The sequence below is a fragment of the Scylla paramamosain genome, unplaced genomic scaffold (assembly GCF_035594125.1).
Source record: "Scylla paramamosain isolate STU-SP2022 unplaced genomic scaffold, ASM3559412v1 Contig67, whole genome shotgun sequence".
NCBI classification, from domain to species: Eukaryota; Metazoa; Arthropoda; class Malacostraca; order Decapoda; family Portunidae; genus Scylla; species Scylla paramamosain.
This window is the reverse complement of record NW_026973732.1, coordinates 187,501-205,217: the sequence shown is the minus strand read 5'-3', so window position 1 is coordinate 205,217 and position 17,717 is coordinate 187,501. Positions and strand designations below refer to the sequence as shown.

The window sequence follows — 17,717 nt, the reverse complement described above, 5'->3', positions numbered from 1 at the left end:
TTATCGTACTTACAAATTAATGAAACAAAAAAAGATAAAATAAAAGACTATTCAGTTTCAATAAATGAAATATGAAGTTATGAAAAGAAAATAATAAATGATTGTCTAAAATTATTGCGCTACTTCTATACAAATTAATTAAACAGAAAGGATGAAACAAAAGGACAATTCAGTTTCGGTAAATGGATACGAAGTCATGAAAAGAAAATGGTTAGCGATTGTGTAAACCATTGCTAAGGTAAGTTTACCACACCCCAATACAAATTAATCAAGTTGAGAAGGTAAAACAAAAGACGATTCAGTTTCTGTAAATCACATGTAAAATTCCGAAGAGAAAAAGGAATAAATAATAAAGTAATGATGCCGCTAAGATTGCCCAACTCCAATACAAATTAATCACACAAAAATATAAGAAAAAAATCAATTAAATGTGAAATTCTGAGAACAAAATTAACAAATGATAGTCTATAAATATGGCTGCGCCTGCCCTACCACAACACTTTATAATACATTAATACGGTAAGAAATTATACATGGACTTGAAGGGGAACACTTAAAGAAAGATAGATAGGCAAGGCTTGGATAAAGCACCGAATACAACAATACGTATGGCGTCTCCTCGGTCATCCTTCCAAAACTGCAAACACTGATGACAACTGCGCAGTTTCATACACGACAAAAATGTTTTCGAATCATTAATCTCTCCTGCATTGCCTGATGAAGGGAGCTGCGGGAAAAACTGTACTGCAATACTTTTACGCATTTTACAATCGCATCTGTTCGGCATTTGAGGAGTACAAATATTGGCACAAAGCCTCTGCGGGGGGTACGTGTCTGGATTAAAAAATAGATGCAATTGCAAAAATGTTTGTAAATGGTGAAAAGAGCGCGTTTTCTTTCATGAATATACATATTTCAGACGGAAATATTTTGTAGATACGCTTTTAGTTGAAGGTAAAGTCTGAAACTTACTTCAGTAACTGGCACGACTAAGGGATCAACACGCGCCGCATCACTGACAACAGCAGCAGCTATTCCCTCCTGTGACTCCCGGTGGGCCCCAATCCAGACGTCCTTAGCATTCCAAAAAGTGTCGGCAGAATATATGAACAGACCTCGAGGGCTTGTCCTTGGTCTTTAGTTGTCTCTTACGAATAATGAGCATGATCGAACCCCAGGGAAGAGTGGCACTTATACCTCGTGATTCATGTCCTGCACGCGAGCACGGGTTGGCGGCCTGAGGTATGCAGCATTACGTTATGATTGGTCGCACGGAACAATACCTGAATTGATAAGTTTCCTCTCCGCTAATATCTGTGATTATGCGAGGGCAAGCATTATCGAAGGGTTTATTTCTCTTCCCTAGGTTGTTCTTCAGTGTCTGTCACGCAACAGCAAGGCACGGCAAGGCACATAGACGGACTGAGTCTCCTGTTCTTTGTCATGTGGCACATATATCGACAACGCCAAGTGGTGCTGAGCGAAGAGTTTTTATCCTAACTCAGCACCGTAGCTTCCCCGTGTGTACAGCCCCGAGACTAACACCTCTAAGAAGCTACGAACTGGACACCAATTGCTGGAAATCCGTCGACAAGTTAACAGGCCAAAGTCTCGTTCGTTATCTAAATTAACCACATAAATCGTTCCACTAACTAGAAACAGCCATGCACCACCCAACGAATCGAGGAAGAGCTCTCAATCTGTTAGGGCCTGGCGCGGCTCTTCCTGGGTCTGTGAGGTGAATGCAGCCCACTGGCCGCCCGAGTTACGTCCACACTGGAAGAATGGAACAGCAGCTGGTGCCGTCTTTAGTTATTACAGTGATTATACCCCCTGCGTCTACCCGAGTTACGTCCACAGAGGATGCATGGAGCAGCAGCTGGTGGCATATATAGTTATTACAGTGATTACACCCCCTGTGGAAGAATGAAGCCGCAGCTGGAGGTGTATATAATTATTCTCTTTAAGGCAGGATTCCTCGCTCCCTCCTGACTGATAGAGGAACGACTGCGCTGAATACCTTAATGCACCTAAGGAAATTATGGGGATTTCAAGAAAATTTTAAAAAATCACGTTTGCGTGGCGTGTGCACATAAACACACACACACACACACACGAGCAAGCACAGCAAGCACAGCCCAGCATACACGAACAGTCTCCCGCCGGCGGAACATGCAATCATCACGAGCGGACGGAGAGCAAAACCCCTTCCCTCCACGCCTCGCCACGCCGTTTTTAAATATCCATCTGAATGTACATCACACCGGCAGCAGGACGCGCCAATATTCATGGCTACTGCAGTGACGGAGAGGCGTGCACCACCTCACGGAGACTGCGCCGCCACGACAACTGAATAAATAAGCAAATAAATATATACATAGATAATGAGACCTTGAGATTACCTATATAAATGCATAGTTTCCACCTGTTATTATCTTTATCTGTTCTTAGAGACGTAATAAGTTCAGTCATTTTTTATTCTTTATGATGTTTTTTAGTTTTTTTTTTTAGACAGACACATTCTCTCTCTCTCTCTCTCTCTCTCTCTCTCTCTCTCTCTCTCTCTCTCTCTCTCTCTCTTGCCCTCCCAATTCAGTGATTTAATTTGAGCCAGGCCAAAATATCTCTCACAACAATTGCTGACAGACAATTTTAGTTGATAGGTCCTGGCGATCTCTGCTTCATACTTCCATAATTTTCTATTACCCAGCAGCCTCCTACCTGCCCTCCTCTCCCAGCTGGAAGTGACGCGAGTATTGTAGAATCAGTTCATAGAAGTCGCGGTGCCTTTCATTCAAGTAACTGTGCATTCTGTCCTCGTGGAAGTTGTAATATCATCCGTGTCTTGCCTTTTTGTTTTCTGTTATTTTTCTTGTTATTTTTCACTTGTTCCTGTCTCATACTTTTCTTTTTCTATCTTAGCCACGTTTTCCTCTCTCTGGTCTTCGTCTGGTCATCTTTTTCTTAGGTTGTCTAGTGTCCGTCTTCTGCTTTTCAATCTCTTCTTTGTTTTATTTATAGTCCTCCTCCTCCTTATGTTTGGGTTTTGTATGGTTGTCTTCTTGTTCTTTGTTAAGTTGTGTTCCTTCTTGGGTCCTCGTCCTTCATCTTCGCCTTGTTTATTATCTTTCTCCTCCTGTTTAAGTTTCATTATCTTTCTCCTCCTGTTTAAGTTTCGTCTGGTTTTCCTCTTGTTCCTTGGTTACTAATTTTCGTCTCCTACCTTTCATTCTCCTCTGCTTTATTTAGTCTTACTGCTGCTCACTAGTGCCAGGAATCCCTCTCTACCTCTGACTCAAGGATCGAGACGCGGGCAGACGAACATTTTCCACAAAGGAGATTAACAAACAAGAAACACGCCTATGAGAAGGAAAATTGGCCAACAAACTAGATTAGAATGGAAAATTGAACAGTGAAAAAAAAAAAAAAAAAGACATGGGGAGAAAGAAAGACAATGAGACAGAGAGGAAAGGGAGGGAGATGGGGAGGAAGAGAACGAGGAAAGGAGGGAGGAAGGAAGCTGATTGCGGTGTGCTGCATCAAAAGCTCTCAATTTGTCATCCTCAATGGGATAATACCCGAGTTTAATTGTTTCCCTCTCGGCACGAATGCTGTAGACAGGGCGGCATGCTGCTCTCGTAGGGAATGGCAGCGGAATGGGAGAGGACGGGGAGTGGGGGGGACAGACTGCTTGGGTTGACTGGAAAATGGAGGAGTGTGGAGTGCAAGGTGGAGTTTGGCAGGGAGTGGAATGTTAGTGGGGAGAAAGTAAGAAGGACAGGAGGTTAAGATCTTTGTTGCAAAGGGTGGAAGTGAAAAAGGTGATAGGGTGTGGAATGCAAGGTGGAATTTGCATTTACGGAGCAGATTTAGGTGGATGGATGGAAAGAAGACTGATGGTGTGGAGTAGAAGTGGAGGTGGGGAGATGAGAGAGAAGGGAAGATGAAGTGAAGTGAAGCGACGATGGGGAGATAGTAGATTGATTGATACAGGAGAAGGAGGTGCAGTGTGGAGTGCATGGCAGGGGTGTAATGGGGAGGAGCCAGACAGCTGGAAGGAGAAGGCAGAGTGTGGGGAGGAGGAGGGTCTGGGAAGAGAAATGTAGGCTGAGCATAGTGGTCGGGTAATGGTAAATACATGCACGAACTGTCCTCGTCTCCCCGAAATTGCCCTAATGACCCACTTACTGCCACACAAGCCGCTGCTCATCTCTTCTTATTTCTTGCCTTTTACGCACGCCAAGGAATGCACACCACGAACATTCCACATGAATTTTACACGCGATAAAATAAGATCTTTGGGTCAGCGTGCTAACTATGGGGGATCCCTGTCAGAGAATATATATATATATATATATATATATATATATATATATATATATATATATATATATATATATATATATATATATATATATATATATATACCTGATAAATACAAGAATATACTCGTATATACCACGAGCATGCACGAGTTCATATTATGGTCGCATTTTGAAGTGTTTTACGACATATGAAAACCGTACACACAAACACACACACACGCATACACACACACACACACACACACACACACACACAGAGAAGGACATCAATGCATAATGCAACATATATATTTTTTCTCCTTTATATATAAATATTTTTGCAATCGTTGTTTTGCATTACATGTATTTCACCGACCTTGAACAAATCACAATGTCGGAGCTTAATTATTGCATTTTTACAATAGATTGCAATCGCTGGTATCATTATTATTATTATTATTATTATTATTATTATTATTATTATTATTATTATCATCATCATCATCATCATCATCACCACTACCATTATTTTCGCAAACAAGATACCAGTAACTATGAAGGTCGTTTAAGTTACGTTATAGGCACGGCAACAAAACACACACACACACACACACACACACACACACACACACACACACACACACACACACACACGTCCAGGTACTATTTCGGTGTATTGGTGTGCTCCGATGTGGCCTAATTAAACCTACGCGGGGAGCCGAATGATCACGTCTCGAAAATGGACACTGCACATCATTACTATCTATTCACGTCAAAGCAAGTCCGTCAAACTCTCAAGATTTGTTCAAAGATTATTCGATACACTGGTGAAGCGCTTCGTTAATCATCACCATTAAAACTACAAGATTCTACAGCAGGAAAATGGTCTTCAATGCTTAGAGAGGGAGGGATTAGACAGCGCTCGCTACACTGGTACACCGCCTTAGAAGTACTGTGTTACATTGTCGATACATTTGCACAATTCTTGGCTTACATCACGTGCCTATTCTTTGCGTGTCCGATATGAATTAAGATTATCAAAGTTCCTATAGACATGCACATATAAAGAACGTCTGGCCTTATAGAATGATACGGCTGGGTAAGTTCAGAGGGCGGCCACTGGTTTAATGCATCATATATATGTAAATTGCCTATACTGGGAAATTGATGTACAAATGCACCACTACATCATGCCGCCAGTCCCGCCAGCGACCCCGAGCTGCCAGGATGGTGTTCGTGTGGCGAGGCGAGGCAATTTGTTGAAGGCTACAGTGATTAGTTTCTACGTTAAATATCACTTTCATTCACCATACTCTTACTCTCATTTCACTATCCTTTCCATGTTCTTCCCGCTAATTCATTTCAGGCTTCTTCTAGTACGTGCAAGAGGAGGCGTGAAAGTATGTGTGTATCAATAATGCGAGAAAGGAAATGAATCATACGTGTTTATCTATCGTGACTGCATTCCAGAGCTTCAAAGACTCGACTCCAAGTGAATCATCTCATTCACTTCACGCTTCCAGAAACATGAAGCGTCTGTGTATCTATGAATACGAGAAAGAAGTGCAACATTTATCACTATATTCATGATGACTTCATTCCGGAGCTTCAACGATTCGACTTCAAGTGAGTCGGCTTCGCATTCCTCCAAAGCTCTGCAGCTTATGAATTGGGGTGGTGGAGACGTGTGGCATCACCGGTGGCTACTCCTGCAGGATGAAGCGTACACCGAGTCGCTGATATACAGAACAGCCAGCAAAGCTTTCTAACTGAACTGACCTCCAAGCAGTAGTCGTTGCATGAATGAAAGGAGTCCTTAAATATTATGTAATAAACTTATTACTCACATAGTTGCCACGTGTCTCCATACGCTCTCTCTCTCTCTCTCTCTCTCTCTCTCTCTGAGCAACATGACGTGTCACATATTATAAGATGCGAAAACATATCTTATACTGAGTAAAAACCTTATATAAATGTAAGAAGTTGAAGTGGGCGCGCCTGCGAGAGGCTCACAGACTAGTCAGCGAGTCCCGCCAAAACGAGTCTTAAGGCCCTGGAGGTTTGTTGTTGTGGGAATTTTGGCGGGAGAGGCGAGCGAGAGAGAGACAGGGTGCAGAGTAGTGGTGGATTTGCCATTTGATTTGCAGGAGTTTGGTCTTGGCAGTGTGCTGTGGGACGTCAGTGAGGTGGCACCGTAGCAGATACTGTGAACTAAGGAGGCTGCAGTGAGGAACTTGCTGTCCCTGGTTGCTATGGTGTTAGTACCGCCGTGCATGGAGGAAGAGCTGCAGTACTTCAGGGTAGTGGTAGTGGTGTACCTTCAGCGCGTTGGGTCGGTGTGCGGTTGGGCCTATAGGGTGTAAGGGTCCTGGGGGTACTGGTTAGGGTGGGACAGTGTCAGTGGCATATAACATTTCTTGTGTTGGTGCGTGAAGTGTTTATTTCTCCTGTGTATTTGTATGTGGATTTACCCATTTTCTCATGGGATCAGGTATGTTGGAGTGCCAGCAGTGTGGCCTCTAAGAGTGTTAAGCACTCATATTTTATTTGTGTTTTCTTTATTATGTACTCATTTGTGTTTTCTTTATTATGTACTCAACCATTAAATTTTGAAATTGTGGCCCGGGTTTCTGTGAACCTAAGCAGGAGGTTTAAATTAATCAGTGGGTTCTTGTGGTGAGTGCTTGGTGAGCCTAATTAAGGTAGGTTAACTGTGCCCTAGTTTTGCACTCATTACATAAACATCTACAAAGGGAGAGGAGACGGTGAAGAGAGAGGATTACGTGAAGGAGTGGGAGAAGGGGAGGGGAGGAGGCGAGGGGGAGGAAGACATTGGGGGAGGAGCGCGAGAAAATTTATCCTCGACAAAGTGCTATGATTCATTGCCCTCTACATAATATATCGTGTGTACTTCACCAGTAAGGCTTACTGTGGTGCGCGAAGACCGTGTTTGCAGTGTGAGAGAGGATACAAAGGAGGCACAGCTGATATGTAAGCAGCTGATACAGTCATGGCGGGGTGGCGGGGTAGGGAAGGGAATTTCCTGGGTTTTATTATAGTTTAAGCCATTACACACTACGTGGTAATAACCTACCTCATTTTGTTCTTCTCACTATTCACATCATTTCTAATGATTACACTACTTGTCGGAAATTAATAATAACGCCACAATAGGCCTGGGAATGCACAGGGCTCTCAACTTTTTCTAAGTCCACAGGTAAACATAAATGGTGTATTGTTGCCTGAACTTCAGTTGTTTAATGTTTTGAATTGTGGGTAGCTGCTGGATAGGATCACTGTGTCTATAATTCCTCGGGCCAATCACGTGCTACCACCACTTAACACCACGAGTTGCACCAATAGGAAGTCTCTATAAGTACCCATAAGCTGCGCGGGCAGGTTAGGTTAGGTTAGATTAGATTAGGTTAGGTTAGTTAGGTTAGGTTCCCCACAAGCCCCCAAGCTTGCTTGAGAGATTGGGGGGCCGTGGGTAGAGATTGGGGACATTGGCTTAAACTATAAATTTACCATTTCCTGCTATAAGGGCAAGTCTAGTCACTTCATAAAAACACTAACCTTCTTTTGTTGCAATGACCACGTGAGGTGTTGGGAGAAGCCAGTGCCAGCCTCAGTACTGAGTTGTGTTCGCTGTGTCAAGGGTTGTGATGTCTTCCTCAGCGCTTCCGCAATGCTCCTAGTGTCCTGAGGCGGCAGCAATCCCATGTTTACTTTTCGTTTGCTCTTCTCTCGTCCAGCAGCTCACACACCTCTACATCAGAGGCCACACAGTCACCATACCCACGTAATGCACGCCGCTGCATGCCCTGGCCCATGACGTCAAGTTTGCTGCTGGCGGAGTGATACACCTCCCTGACGTGTGCCACCCTCCATGAAGGTGCCACCTCATGATTAATTTCCTGCATTATTTTAACCTTGTATGTAAGTTTTTTTTAAGTCTTGATGGTTTGTGATGAAAGTTAGTGTTGTAATAGTATGATTTATGGTTTTAAAAGTAAAATGGATGTACGTATAGTTTGGCAACAGCACCAACGCCTCATCTTAACTATACTACCGCCCTCCGCCCCTCCCTCACTCCCTCCCTCCTCTCGGCTCTGCGTCCGTCCTTGTGTAGTTTTCGTGGCCTTCGTGATGAAGTATAGAAGGTTTTGATAACATTACTCAAGGTTTTAATCATAATAGATCTCAGTACACTTTAAAAATCATTGTCTTTTTATGTATTGTTATGTAGAACTAGCGCTCCCTCCCTCTTTCTGTCCAACCCACTCTCCTTCTTTCGTGTCTTCCACCGTGTCTCCCTTTCGTCCACCTTTCCACCACCACATATCCGGCCATCTCCGCACACCATAACGAATCTGACAACGGTATATCTGTGAGCAAGATTTTCTATTCACAGTAAAATATTTTCTAAAGTCAGAGAATCCGTGAAACTACGCGCATTGCATCCTGAATAGTTTAGTAGATACGTATTTGAGGGAAGTCTTTTGAAACACATGTAATACTCAAGTGAATGTAGATGGACGAACCTTGAAAAATGTATATATTTGTAAGAAACTCGATATTAAATATTGATATAAGCTTGGCTATTTCAAACTTAAAGAGGACGAACTCTGGTATCACTTAGGTTAGAAAGGCGAGTACTCAGCCGCCACCAGCGCCACCTCAGCCTCACTACAACTAAATTCGGGAGTTGGAAGCAATGCGTGAAGGAAAACTTCTATAACCATGTGTTGCCCGCGTCATCTCCGCCACAGGTGTCTTAAGGGATGCCACTCAATGACCGAGAGGAGGATGTAACGAAATGTAAAGGCGGCGGCTAAACTCTGCAAAAATAATGTTCGCAACTTTTCGTCACGACGCACCGCCGGAGGAGCGTCTCAGAATTAAAAAGTTTAGGTATTAAAGTTCAAAAGTGGTGACGGGCGGTAGTCCCTCGCGACTGAGAGAGAGAGAGAGAGAGAGAGAGAGAGAGAGAGAGAGAGAGAGAGAGAGAGAGAGAGAGAGAGAGAGAGAGAGAGAGAGAGAGTGTGTGTGTGTGTGTGTGTGTGTGTGTGTGTGTCTACCTGCTGTCCACTTTCCTCCTCGTTACATTTCCAGTACAACACATCCAACCCACACCCGCCCGCGAAAAAAATAAAAAATAAAAAATTCAAAATGAGAATCCAATGGCTGTCACGTGTCCTGTCGGCCGGAAGTGCACTACCAGTACACCTTATATTACACTCACTTTCTGCCTGTCCGTCTGTCTGTTAGGCGGAGTTTCTGGTACTCTCTCCCCCTCTCTCTCCCTTCCCCTCTATCTCTCTACTAGCTTAACTTGAAGCTCCCCAAACAAGCGAGGCAGCGCTGGGCAAAGGAACACACAGGCTTCCAGCGTTACACAAGGCTGTGACAATAACATCCGCGAGCCTCGTGTGTGTACCTGAGGGAAGGGCGAGGCTCTGAGAGGCGAGGGGCGAGGAGGGACTACATGCGGATGCAATTGCAAAACATCTATTAAGGATGTGCTGGTGTAGGAAAAGGGAATCTGGTACTGTTGTGTGTACATATAAAGAATGAAGAATGAACAGTTGTGTGTGTGTGTGTGTGTGTGTGTGTGGACTATGCTGGAAGGGAAAGGCCTGCCCAGGGCTGTTGTTGTGTGCGCTGCTCCCTGTAGGCGTCCCTTCAATGGCCAAGAGACTGCGGTGACCTTTCCTTGAAGAATGATTGGTGTACAAAAGGAAGTGGACGCTGGAGTGCACGTGACAGACGGCGGCGCAGGGAAGGCTGCACAAACAGTACATAACACAATCTATTCTGCCACATAAGAGCTGTGTCAAGGTGTACTTACATGGCGTATACAAGTTGGATAATACATACCAGTAGTGTATTATTATATTAGATTAGATAAGCACCAGTAACAGATCAATACACTTGTTATGAATGTTTCTATTCATATCTACTGTATATATACATATAGTTGCCCAATGTTTCCTTAAAGAGAGAGAGAGAGAGACAGAGAGAGAGAGAGAGAGAGAGAGAGAGAGAGAGAGAGAGAGAGGAGAGAGAGAGAGAGAGAGAGAGAGAGAGAGAGAGAGAGAGAGAGAGAGTTGAAAAGGCAAAGGTGTACATTTCAGTTAGAAAGAATGGAATGGAAATACAACCACATTTTTACAGCTCGTCACTGGGATAAAGGAATGAATGTAATAACAAGTAAATAAGTAAATAATATTACACGCTATGCTATTTTGAAAACATTTTTGGTTGAAATATTTGCCTCACCTCCTATGAAGCGGACTCACTTTATTCTCTATTACAGCATTTGCTTGTGACTCATTCCTCTCCAGCAACAGTACAGTAATTCTTCAGAAAGATATGCAAAATACATTGTCACTTAAGCTTTGAAAACGAATGTCTCTCATTATCATTTGGTGATATTCTTTTTTTTTTCTAAGGACATTCATCAATATTAACTTTTCTATTATTTCAAAGCTTCTGTTAAATCTCCATAGATTCTAGTGATATACAGTATGATTTCGCTCATGTCGTGAAAATATTTCAATAACCGATCGATACTGACGTAACCTTGCTGCAGAAATATCTAACCAGTAGGGGTTTTAATGACGTAATCGATGCTACATTCTGACGGTAACATAATACCAGGCGACTGCTACGATTTGGGGCGATGTGTTACACTCCATCTGAGCGGCATCGTTTCTGGGCTGGACATTATTCCCTGTCGACAAGTTGTTCCAGAGTTCAAAGCATTTTTTCATGATGGACGCTGTCAGAAGTAACCACACGCCACGCACACCACCGGCACACACCGTGATACACCACTGTGGCTGAGCTCACTGGTGCAGCACAACACACACACACACATACATACACACACACACACACACTCACACATGGGGTACATTTACAGCTGAATAGACAGATGATACAAACACACACAATGTAGCTTTGCCTATAGTGTTGCTTTTTGTTATCATTGAGGCTGCTACTATCCACTACTACTACTACTACTACTACTACTACTACTACTACTACTACTACTACTGCTACTACTGCTTAAACTGCTCCGTACGTACTAATACTCCTGCTATTACTTCCACTATTACTGGATTTAGCGGGGGTAGCGCTGCCAGGTCGCCATCTACTTCATTCTATTCACGAAGCGTCGTAAATTCTGGCGACACTTATTGGATTCCTAGGGTTGTCAGGACGCGCGGGGTTGTCACTCGTCCGTGGCGGGAAGTGTTCCAATATCGAAAAGATTTGCCTTAAGGGGAAGCGTTACGAAGATGGAGTAACCCCAAGCATCTCAGATTCAGTGCTGCAGGAGGAGGAAGAGGAGGAGGAGGAGGAAGAGGAAGAGGAAGAGGAAGAGGAGGAGAAGAACCATAACAACAACGATAACGAAAAGGAAAGATGACATGCGTAATACAAGACACTCCCAAAACTGTATATAGGATTATGAATATATGAGCAGCCTACATAAGATTGAATACGATTTCTTCCACGTCTTCTGAAGTGTTACCAATATTTTACTATGACTTGAAACTCTTCCCTGCATATCCTCTTTTCAAAGTTGTTGTGGTGTACAGAGGTGTCTGGATATGCGGCGGTGGGAAGGCGTAGGGAAGAGACGGTTTGAAGGAAGGAGGGACGAGAGGAGGGAAGGAGAGAGGGAGGGGCGGAGGCAAGTAGTATAGTTACGATGAGGTAGTGATGTTACTAAACTATACGTACATCCACTGTCCTTATAAACCCTTAAAATTATGCTATGATAACACTGTAAGTTTCATCACAAACCATCACGGCTTAAAAAAAATCACATATAAGGATAAAACAATGCAGGAAATGAATGATGAGGTGGCACCGTCTCACCGTCAGGGAGGTGCATCTCTCCGCCAGCAGCAAACTTGACGTCACTACTTGGCGCGCGAAGGTCCAATTGTGAGACCGTTTGGTTACTGCTTGTAATTTGAAAACACAACCTGTGAGCAGTAGCCAGGGCGTGCAGCGGCGTGCAGTGCGTGGGTATGGTGACTGTGTGGCCTCTGATGTGCAGGTGTGTGAGCTGCTGGACGAGAGAAGAGCAAACGAAAAGTAAACATGGGATTGCTGCCGCCTCAGGACACTAGGAGCATTGCGGAAGCGCTGAGGAAGATAATACAACTCTTGACGCAGCGAACACAACTCTGTACTGAGGCAGGCAGTGGCTTCTCCCAACACCTCACGTGGTCATCACAACAAGGTTAGTCTTACTATGATATTAGTTTTGCCTTTGTAGCGGCGAGCCGTATGTCCACCCAGAGACCAGATCAAAGTTGTCAATGTTACTTTTTTCTTACACGCTGCAAACACACGGTAATCCTGCACTAGGGTAGCCCTTAGTGGTGAAGCAAAAGGCGATCCCTTACCATGAACACAATAGATCGTGACATACTTGTTGTGGAGGATCAATTTCCCCGCTATACACTCCCCCCCATCTCCCTCTCCTCCGTCCCTCCCTCGCCTGTCACTCTCCATCCTCCGTCTATCCTCTCTCTCTCTCTCTCTCTCTCTCTCTCTCTCCTCTCCTCTCTCTCCTCTCTCTCTCTCTCTCTCTCTCTCTCTCTCTCTCAGCAGCAGAAGCAAACTTATGTCAATAACAATAAGTAATATAATAATGATAATAAAGATAATGATAGTAATAATAATAATAATAATAATAATAATAATAATAATAATAATAATAATAATAATAACCTTCTTTCCAAAAACTAATATATCCTCCAACATTTCCTCCCGTCTCTGCCTCCACATCTCCCGTCCCTGGACCCACATTCCTTCCCGCCGCTGCCCTCAGATCCCATCCCGTCACTGGCACCAAATATCTTCCCGTCCCGCGCCCTGGATCTCCCGTCGCTAGGCAACATCTCCGATAATTAGCTGGCAGACAGGGCAGCGGGGGCTGAGGAGAGCGAGAGGGAGACAGGCGGCACGGTATGTGTGTGTGTGTGTGTGTGTGTGTGTGTGTGTGTGTGTGTGTGTGTGTGTGTGTGTGTGTGTGTGTGTGTTTATTTTTAGTTAGTGTGTGAAGTTCTGTGTGCACCATATTTGACAATTATATATATATATATATATATATATATATATATATATATATATATATATATATATATATATATATATATATATATATATATATATATGTATATATATATATATATATATATATATATATATATATATATATATATATATATATATATATATATATATATATATATATATATATATTATATATATATATATATATATATATATATATATATATTATGTAAATATGTATATAATTTGTGTGTATATAGTTATCTAATGTATTACGTGACTTATCTGTCTGTCTGTCTATCCGTGTGTGTGTGTGTGTGTGTGTGTGTGTGTGTGTGTGTGTGTGTGTGTGTGTGTGTGTGTGTGTGTGTGTGTGTGTGTCGTGGCCTCTCGCTCAGCCATTCCACCTGTCTTTACTTCACTGCAGGATACAGAAATCAAATCGTTATCAGGCAGCACACGAGCCTTAGAATAGAAGTTTTAGTGTTGCGCGGTTTCTATAGTCCACGCCACAACAGCAGCAGCAGCAGCAGCAGCAGCAGCAGTAAGAGTGTTTTATTCATTCATTCACTTCGTTCCGTATTCATTTGTTTTATTTACTTATTTTTGTAGAGTATAGGCGTGTGTTGGGTGGGGGAGCGTTCTCGTGATGGGCCAGCCAGGCAAAGCTTTGGTACACGAATTCCTGGGAAAACTAGTAATTGGTTAAATGTTTCGTGCAGGGAAAGGCGAAGTGCTGACACGGAACCCTGAGTGCTTTGACCATGGTTATTTTTTTCACTCTACCAAAAGTGTCAGGGCAGCTTGCGGCAGAAGGAGATAATAGAGGAGGCTGTGAAGGAGTGAGGTGGAGGAGGAGGAGGACGATGACTAAAAAGGTAGTGGATAAAGAGGAGAGTCGTAACAAATAAGGGAGAGGGGCACTCGGAGGAAAAACGAGGGAGTAAAAACCAACTAGAGGAAGGTATGAAAGCTACATACCACAACCTCACTCAGCGTTAACCCCACACTAAACACACCACTACACTCCTCACAAAAAACACCCACACACTGACACACACACACACACACACACACACACACACACACACACACACACACACACACATAAATGGGGAACGCCGCAAAAACTTTACTGTCGTGATACTCTTGCCCTCACACACAAACACACACACACACAGCAACTAAATAAATAAATACACAGTTAACCAAGGAACAGGTGAACTACACATTTACCTGTGGCACTTCGACTGATTGCTTTGGGCAGGTAATTCTCTCACGGCACATCAGTTAGCATGGAGAGAATAACACCAAGGTTTACCATTACACCAGCCGAAACGATAATTACTCCCAGTGAGGTCTAAAGCACTGTTCAGGGGGTGCTGTGAACTTATCATTAAACCCAGCTGTGACCTCACTGAACGTTTCCCTTTGTGTCTCACAACACAAGGGGGCAGTCACAGCCTGCCCTCTAAAGACAACTCTCTTCCTCCACACAAAACTACAAGCACCTAATAACACACACACCCTTCACTCAAAAATTTTAAAATCATGGCGACTCCTACACCAGCCTCGGAGTCCCCATCTGGAGAGGGGACCATAAATGTCCCCTGGTCGGACTGCCTTTCTGTCGACGACCCTAAGTGTCTTGACACCCCCCTCAACTTTTTCTTCATTAACTTCTGCAACATTCGCGGTCTAAGATCTGATTTTCAATTTGTAGAACACCACCTCTCCTCTTCTAAACCTCATCTTCTTTTCCTCACTGAAACTCAGGTGTCTGAGGCAACTGACAGTAGCCCCTTTTCTGTTCCCTCCTACTTTCTCTATCCTCATTTTCGATCGAAAGCTGGATGCTGCGTTTATGTGCGCAATGACTTAACCTGCTCTCGTGCCCACGCTCTTGAATCTTCCGAGTTTTCCACCATCTGGCTACGACTACAGAGTCACTCTCGTACTAAATTTATCTGTGCTGTATACCTCTCTCCTAACTCCTCTGACTATAAGAAATTCTTTGACTACTTAACTTCCAAAGTGGAGCACATTCTGACCCTCTTCCCTTTTGCAGAGATCTCCATTCTTGGAGACTTCAATGTTCACCACCAGCTTTGGCTTTCCTCTCCCTTCACTGACCATCCTGGTGAACTAGCCTACAACTTTGCTATCCTCCATGACCTAGAGCAATTGGTGCAACACCCTACTCGTATTCCTGACCGTCTTGGAGATACGCCCAACATTCTTGACCTTTTCCTGACCTCTAATCCTTCTGCTTATGCTGTCACCCCTTTCTTCTCCGTTGGGCTCCTCCGATCACAATCTCATATCTTTATCTTGTCCTATCACTCCAATCCCTCCTCAGGATCCCCCTAAGCGAAGGTGCCTCTGGCGTTTTGCTTCTGCTAGTTGGGGGGACCTGAGGAGGTATTTTGCTGATTTTCCTTGGAATGACTACTGCTTCCGTGTCAGAGACCCGTCTTTGTGTGCTGAGCGCATAACAGAGGTGATAGTGTCTGGCATGGAGGCGTACATTCCTCACTCTTTTTCTCGTCCTAAACCTTCTAAACCTTGGTTTAACACAGCTTGTTCTCGTGCTATACATCGTGATTTCTGGCATCTAGCCAAAATATATCTCCAATAACTTTGCTTCTTCTTCTTTCTCTCCTCTACTTCAACCAGATGGCACCACTGCTACCACATCTATTTCTAAAGCTGAACTCTATGCTCAAACCTTTGCTAAAAACTCTACCTTGGACGATTCTGAGCTTGTTCCTCCCTCTCCTCCACCCTCTGACTACTTCATGCCACCTATTAAAATTCTTCGCAATGATGTTTTCCATGCCCTCGCTGGCCTAAACCCTCGGAAGGCTTATGGACCTGATGGGGTCCCCTCCTATTGTTCTCCGAAACTGTGCCTCCGTGCTTGCAACCTTGCCTAGTCGAACTCTTTCAGCTCTGTCTGTTAACATCTACCTTTCCTTCTTGCTGGAAGTTTGCCTACATTCAACTTGTTCCTAAAAAGGGTGACCGCTCTATATCCCTCAAACTACCGTCCTACTGCTTTAATTTCCTGCTTATCTAAAGTTTTTGAATCTATCCTCAACAGGAAGATCCTTAAACATCTATCATTTCACAACCTTCTATCTGATCGCCAGTATGGGTTCCGTCAAGGCCGCTCTACTGGTGATCTTCTGGCTTTCCTTACTGAGTCTTGGTCATCCTCTTTTAGAGATTTTGGTGAAACTTTTGTTGTTGCCTTGGACATATCAAAAGCCTTTGATACGAGTCTGGCACAAAGCTTTGATTTCCAAACTACCTTTTTATGGTTTCTATCCTTCTCTCTGTAACTTCATCTCAAGTTTCCTTTCTGACCGTTCTATTGCTGCTGTGGTAGACGGTCACTGTTCTTCTCCTAAATCTATTAACAGTGGTGTTCCTCAGGGTTCTGTCCTGTCACCCACCTCTCTTCTTATTATTCATTAATGATCTTCTAAACCAAACTTCTTGTCCTATCCACTCCTACGCTGATGATACCACCCTGCACTTTTCCCACGTCTTTTCATAGACGTCCAACCCTTCAGGAGGTAAACATATCACGCAGGAAAGCCACAGAATGCCTGACTTCTGATCTTTCTAAAATTTCTGATTGGGGCAAAGCAAACTTGGTATTGTTCAATGCCTCAAAAACTCAATTCCTCCATCTATCAACTCGACACAACCTTCCAGACAACTATCCTCTCTTCTTCAATGACACTCAGCTGTCCCCCTCTTCTACACTGAACATCCTCGGTCTGTCCTTTACTTATAATCTGAACTGGAAACTTCACATTTCATCTCTAGCTAAAACAGCTTCTATGAAGTTAGGTGTTCTGAGACGTCTCTGCCAGTTTTTCTCACCCCCCGCTGCTAACTCTGTACAAGGGCCTTATCCGTCCATATATGGAGTATGCTTCACATGTCTGGGGGGTTCCACTCATACTGCTCTTCTAGACAGGGTGGAATCAAAAGCTTTTCGTCTCATCAACTCCTCTCCTCTAACTGACTGTCTTCAGCCTTTCTCTCACCGCCGCAATGTTGCATATCTAGCTGTCTTCTACCGCTATTTCCATGCTAACTGCTCTTTTGATCTTGCTAACTGCATGCCTCCCCTTCTTCCGCGGCGTCGCTGCACAAGACTTTCTTCTTTCTCTCACCCCTATTCTGTCCACCTCTCTAACGCAAGAGTTAACCAGTATTCTCAATCATTCATCCCTTTCTCTGGTAAACTCTGGAACTCCCTGCCTGCTTCTGTATTTCCACCTTCCTATGACTTGA

General features: G+C 43.6%; 1 protein-coding gene and 1 long non-coding RNA gene across 2 annotated transcripts in view; both read right to left on the bottom strand.

The window, feature by feature from the left end:
* Positions 1-8,161, bottom strand: part of LOC135098506 (uncharacterized) — a 37,331-nt gene extending 29,170 nt beyond the window's left edge. Inside the window, exon 1 of the long non-coding RNA XR_010267091.1 lies at positions 7,881-8,161. This is a non-coding gene — a long non-coding RNA (uncharacterized LOC135098506). The remainder of the gene's footprint in view (positions 1-7,880) is intronic.
* LOC135098503 (uncharacterized) overlaps positions 1-17,717 on the bottom strand; it is an 89,180-nt gene that overhangs the window by 45,171 nt on the left and 26,292 nt on the right. The gene's annotated exons all lie outside the window — the stretch shown is intronic.